We start from the raw sequence: 5543 nt of genomic DNA on the forward strand, positions 1-5543 counted from the left end.
GAAAAGAAGGAGCACGTCCTCATCTAAGGTCTCTGTCAATACAACTTGGTTTATCTGCGGCACGTAATTGAACTTCATATGTGTGTCTCGATAAATAAATTCATCCGAAAAAAGGGTCTCTAATACCTGGGTTACCTCCTGGACAGTATCATAAGGATCGGGTTGCGGAGTCTGAAAAGACTCAAGTAATATCTCAGATGTACAAGGCTCGAGTCCCAAGTTAGGGACTCTAATTAGGAATACGATACAATCACGAGAACCATCACTACCCCGAACTTAGGGTTCACAGACAAACCTCTAACTATTTCTTGAATTTACGGATCTTCAGAGTCCTTAAAATACTCAAGAGATTCTTCTAGTTCTCTACCCCCAAACTTAGGGTCATCATTATTCTCAGAAAAACCTAAAACTATTGCCTGAATTTTTGGGTCCATAGAATCTTTAAAATACTCAAGAGCTTCTTCTAAAGATTGATCACATATCTGATCTAAGAGAATGGTTTCCTCAAAATCATCTAAAGAATCTACCAGTAAAGTGCCAAGCCAATTATCCTGAACCAAATCCTGAACTAAAGTTCTAATCATATTCACTTCTTCTAAATCATCATTCTCAGAAGGTTGTCTAGTAACATTAAAGACATTTAGTTCAGTGGTCATATTACCAAAGGATATGTTCATAAGCCCAGTCCTACAGTTGATGACAACATTAGCTGTGGCTAAAAATGGGCGACCTAAAATCACTGGGATTTGACGACTTGGGTCCTGAACAGGATGGGTGTCTAGAACAACGAAATCCACAGGATAAATAAACTTATCAACCTCAATCAGAACATACTCTATGATACCACGAGGGACTTTGACAGACCTATCAGCTAATTGTAGTGTCATTTTAGTCGGTTTCAACTTACCAAGACCTAGCTGGGTGTATACATGATACGGGAGTAAGTTAACACTAGCTCCTAAGTCAAGTAAAGCTTTATCGACCATGTGATTACCAATCGCACAACATATGGTGGGGCATCCAGGATCCTTATACTTAGGGGGTGTTTGGTTCAGAAGAATGGAACTTACCTGACCAGCTAAAAAAGCTTTCTTATGGACATTAAGCTTACGCTTTCGTGTACAAAGATCTTTAAGGAACTTGGCATAAGCAGGCATCTGCCTAATTGCTTCTAATAGCGGAATGTTGATGTTCACCTGCTTAAATGTTTCCATTATCTCGTTGAAAGTCGACTCCTTCTTTGTTGGGGCTAACAAATGTGGATATGGGGCTCTAGGCACAAAGGTAGACCTATCAGGAATTTCTTGGGAATCCTTAGAGACTGTTTCAGTTTCCTCGTCTACGGGCTCCTCTTGGGAAGTAGAAGGTGGAACTACAGTATGTCCACTAGGCATGGCTACCTTATTGTCTACCGTTTTACCACTCCTAAGGGTTGTTATCGAGTTCACATGGTTTGATGATTTCTCACCAGCTAAAGATATTTGATGGACTCCCCTAGGGTTGGGTTGTGGTTGACTAGGAAACTTTCCTTTTTCTCTCAATGTCTCATTTATCTGACTAACCTGGGTTTTCAACTCGGAAATAGCCTGAGAGTTAGCTGACCTATTCTTATTTCTTCTAAACCTTGAGCAACAGATTGCTGAAACTGCACAGTGTTACGAGTTAACAAGAAGAGACTCTTCTAAACTCATAATCTTCTTATCCGAAGGGTTCTGAAACTGTGCCGGAGCTGAAGGATTCTTAGTATAGCCAAAACCTGGGGGAACCTGAGTATTACTAGACTGACCTTGATTCTGGCCCTTGGACCAAGAAAGGTTTGGATGGTTTCTCCAGCCAGGGTTATAGGTTTCTGAATATGGGTTAAACTTCTGTTGGTTATCAAACCTAGTGTTGTTATAAAGAGCATTGGCTTGCTCTTCAACAACATGGCCTTCCCAAAAAGGCTCATTTCTTCCACTACTACCACTAGAATGACCTAATTCTAAGGCTTCTAACCTTTTGGCTATAGCTGCTATTTTGGCATCTGACTCATAATATCCTTCTACCCTATTAACATTTCCTCTACTTAGAAGAATTGTTTTCTGGGGTTCCCTACTATTTTCCCATTGTTGGGTCTTATCGGCGATTTCATTCAAAAATGTCATCGCTTCATCAACAGTTTTATTTTCAAACCCACCTGTGTATAAGCACTCAACCATGGTTGTTGTTGAACAATCTAAACCCTCGTAGAGGATCTGAACTAACCTAACCTTCTCCAAACCATGATGAGGACATTGAGATATCAAGTCATTGAACCTTTCTAAGTACCTATATAAAGATTCTCCCTCTTGTTGGGCAAAAGTACATATTTGTGTCCTAGTAGACGATGTTTTATGCCTTGGGAAAAACTTATGTATAAAGGCAGAAGTAAGTTGGTCATAGGTTTCAATTGACTCAGAGTCCAAAATATACAACCAAGATTTGGCTTTATCTTTTAAGGCAAAGGGGAATAACCTAAGTTTCAACGCATCATCACTTAGGTTTTTAATTTTCAGATTACTACAAACTTCCTCAAATTCCCTAACATGAAAATAGGGGTTCTCATTCTCCTTTCCTAAAAACATTGGGAGCATATGTAAAGTCCCAGGTTTCAGTTCATAATTTGCCTCGGTTTCAGCTAACTTGATACAAGACGGACGAGAGGTCCTAGTTGGGTTTAGCAAAGCTTTCAAAGTTTCCATTTTTGGCACTACCAAAGGATTAGGAGTACTATGGGTACTTTCCACACAAAGAGACAGATTCTCAAAACTGAAGTTTCCAAAAACGGGGCGCTCAAAAGAAGAGTCTTCGAGCTCCTCGTCTTCACAAGAAGAACTACTAGGTTTTTCACTAATCAAACGACCTAGAGTGTTTCTTTTCCAATCCCGTTTAAAAACTTCGGGCATACACTAGAAAAATAAAATCAAAAAGAAAAGCCCTAAAAAGGAAGGGATGTTCTATGCAAACACAAACAAGGTTGACTCCACCACAGCAAACCTACTGATTTCTAGCAAACAAAAAGCATGATGGCTCCACTTAGATTGTTTCTAGACCAGCTTAATCCTTCGAACGGGAATTCGTTACAATTTAAGCAAACCCCTCTGGAATCAATCCGAGTTAAAGTAAGTTGAATAGAAGCGAGGGAAGCTCGGTGGAGCTTTGATACCCATGGCCTCACCGGTATTACAAGGCGGCGCAGTCACGCATTCAACTTACAGAAACCATCAAGAACTTCGAAGTATGCTTAAAAGAGTAACCAATACTTTTCGAATGACTTTCCTATTAAGCTCGTTACCCTATCGGTCTCGTTCTAGTCAAAATTTTAGGCTTAGGTTCGCGTTTGGTGTCGTTTTCCTGAGGCGTGCAAGAAGAGAACGATGATGAAATCCGAACCCTTATCTTGTATGGCCAGTCCTTGCCCTTTACTAGGAAATTAAAGCAGCCATTTTCAAGTCCTCAATATATATGCATATGAAGGAAGACGTAACTCGCTGACAGGGGATTCGCGAGTGTTTCGACAAACTTACCTCCCGTACCAGACGGGGGATGAACCTTTGTAGTCGACTCGGGCCACGACTCCTATGTCATGTACGAACCCGAGGGGCCGAGGTGATATCGTAATCACCGTCCTTCTCTGCAAACAGTTTATATTTAAAACCCTTCCGTAGGGTTTAAAAATAATGTCCCAAAATTTAAAATCCAAAGTCCAAAAATATAAAGTGCAAAAGAAAAAGAAAGTCTAAAAAAATAAAAAATCTACAAAAATAAAAATGTCTCTCTTTTTTTTTTCTCTCTTTTTTTATATAAAAAAAATCTTCTTCTTTCGCTCCTTTCGCTTTGCCTTTTACTCCAATCTTTAAGTATTCACCAAAAGCTTTGGCAAAATTTTCTTTCGCTCCAAAATCTGAAAGAAAAAGACAAAAACCCAAAAACGTAAAGAAGAACAAATAAAAAAAAAAACCTAAAACAAAAAAATCTAAAAACTCTAGCCTAAAGACAAGTCCGCGTCGGCGGCGCCAAAATTTGATGTATTTTCAAAGTTGTTGTAGTAATATGATTCGTTCAAGACTTGTGAAAGCGGATTTTTAGATTTTTTTAATAAATAAAAATAGCGAACTAAATTAAAAAGATGTTGTGAAAATTATGGAGAGAATAGGACTAGGATTCCACTATTGGTTGATATTAGTGATTTAATAAAACAATAATTATGCAACTCAACATTCAGATTGATTCTAATAGTATTGCCTAGACATGTAGATTTCCAAAAGAATAGATGTTAATCCAAGCATATAATATCAAAACCCTAAAGCAAGCATATTCTATCAAGAGAAAATATACCTAACTAATCAAAATCATATAAACAATTTTTAATTCAATGCAAAAATCATAATAGAGTTGTTGTAATTAATTAATAAAAATATATCACTTTTACCGAAACAACGGCTTCCTCCATAGCCCCAAGGATTGGGTTTAGCTCCGCATATTGGAAACACACTCAGAATAATTTTTCATTGCTCAAAAGTGTTTACAAGTGATGAAATGAGAGAAAATAATGATTAAACCGGGTTTGCTCTAAACGATCCCCAAACTCTCCATCCCCACACTGATACCCAAGACACTCTTATTTATACTGTGAAGCCAATCTTAGGTCGACAATCATCTCAATTACTCCAAAAGATCTTTGCAGTTAATGAAAGTATTTCACGGGAATATTTCCTCTCCATTTTCACACGTCTTCTGAGTTGTATGGTATATCCAAATATTCTCATTTAATTGAGCCAAATAATAAAGAGAATATCTTTAATTAATTTCGTGAATAATTTTTCATTGCTCAAAAGTGTTTACAAGTGATGAAATGGGAGAAAATAATGATTAAACCGGGTTTGCTCTATACGATCCCCAAACTCTCCATCCCCATACTGATACCCAAGACGCTCTTATTTATACTGTGAATCCAATCTTAGGTCGACAATTATCTCAATTACTCCAAAAGATCTTTGCAGTTAATGAAAGTATTTCACGGGAATATTTCCTCTCCATTTTCACACGTCTTCTGAGTTGTATGGTATATCCAAATATTCTCATTTAATTGAGCCAAATAATGAAGAGAATATCTTCAATTAATTCCGTGAATAATTCCTTCCCTGTTTTCGAAAATATTCAAAAGTATACGATTTCCTTCCATTCAAGACACGTACAAAATCTTACTATCATGGTAAGAAGATAATTGTGTCTTAAAGACACAAATATCCCCATAATATCATGACCAGAATCTCACACAGTTGAGATTTCTTTTCCCGCCAAATATCTTTCCCGTGAAGAAGAAGATGGGTGCCCCTTATCCGGTCCTGGGGTGCGAATAGCAGATGCCATGAGGGGTGTCTCTAATCAGCTGCTTGGGTTCAAATATCCTTTGGGTACCCCTTATCATTTGGGCTCCCCTTATCCACAAGTGAGAGTCTGAATAACACGTTCCTTCCGGTGCTTTAGACGACTTTTCAAGACGATTTTTCCAAGAATGTTTA

Source organism: Papaver somniferum, chromosome 4 (assembly GCF_003573695.1).
Source record: "Papaver somniferum cultivar HN1 chromosome 4, ASM357369v1, whole genome shotgun sequence".
Lineage (NCBI taxonomy): Eukaryota > Viridiplantae > Streptophyta > Magnoliopsida > Ranunculales > Papaveraceae > Papaver > Papaver somniferum.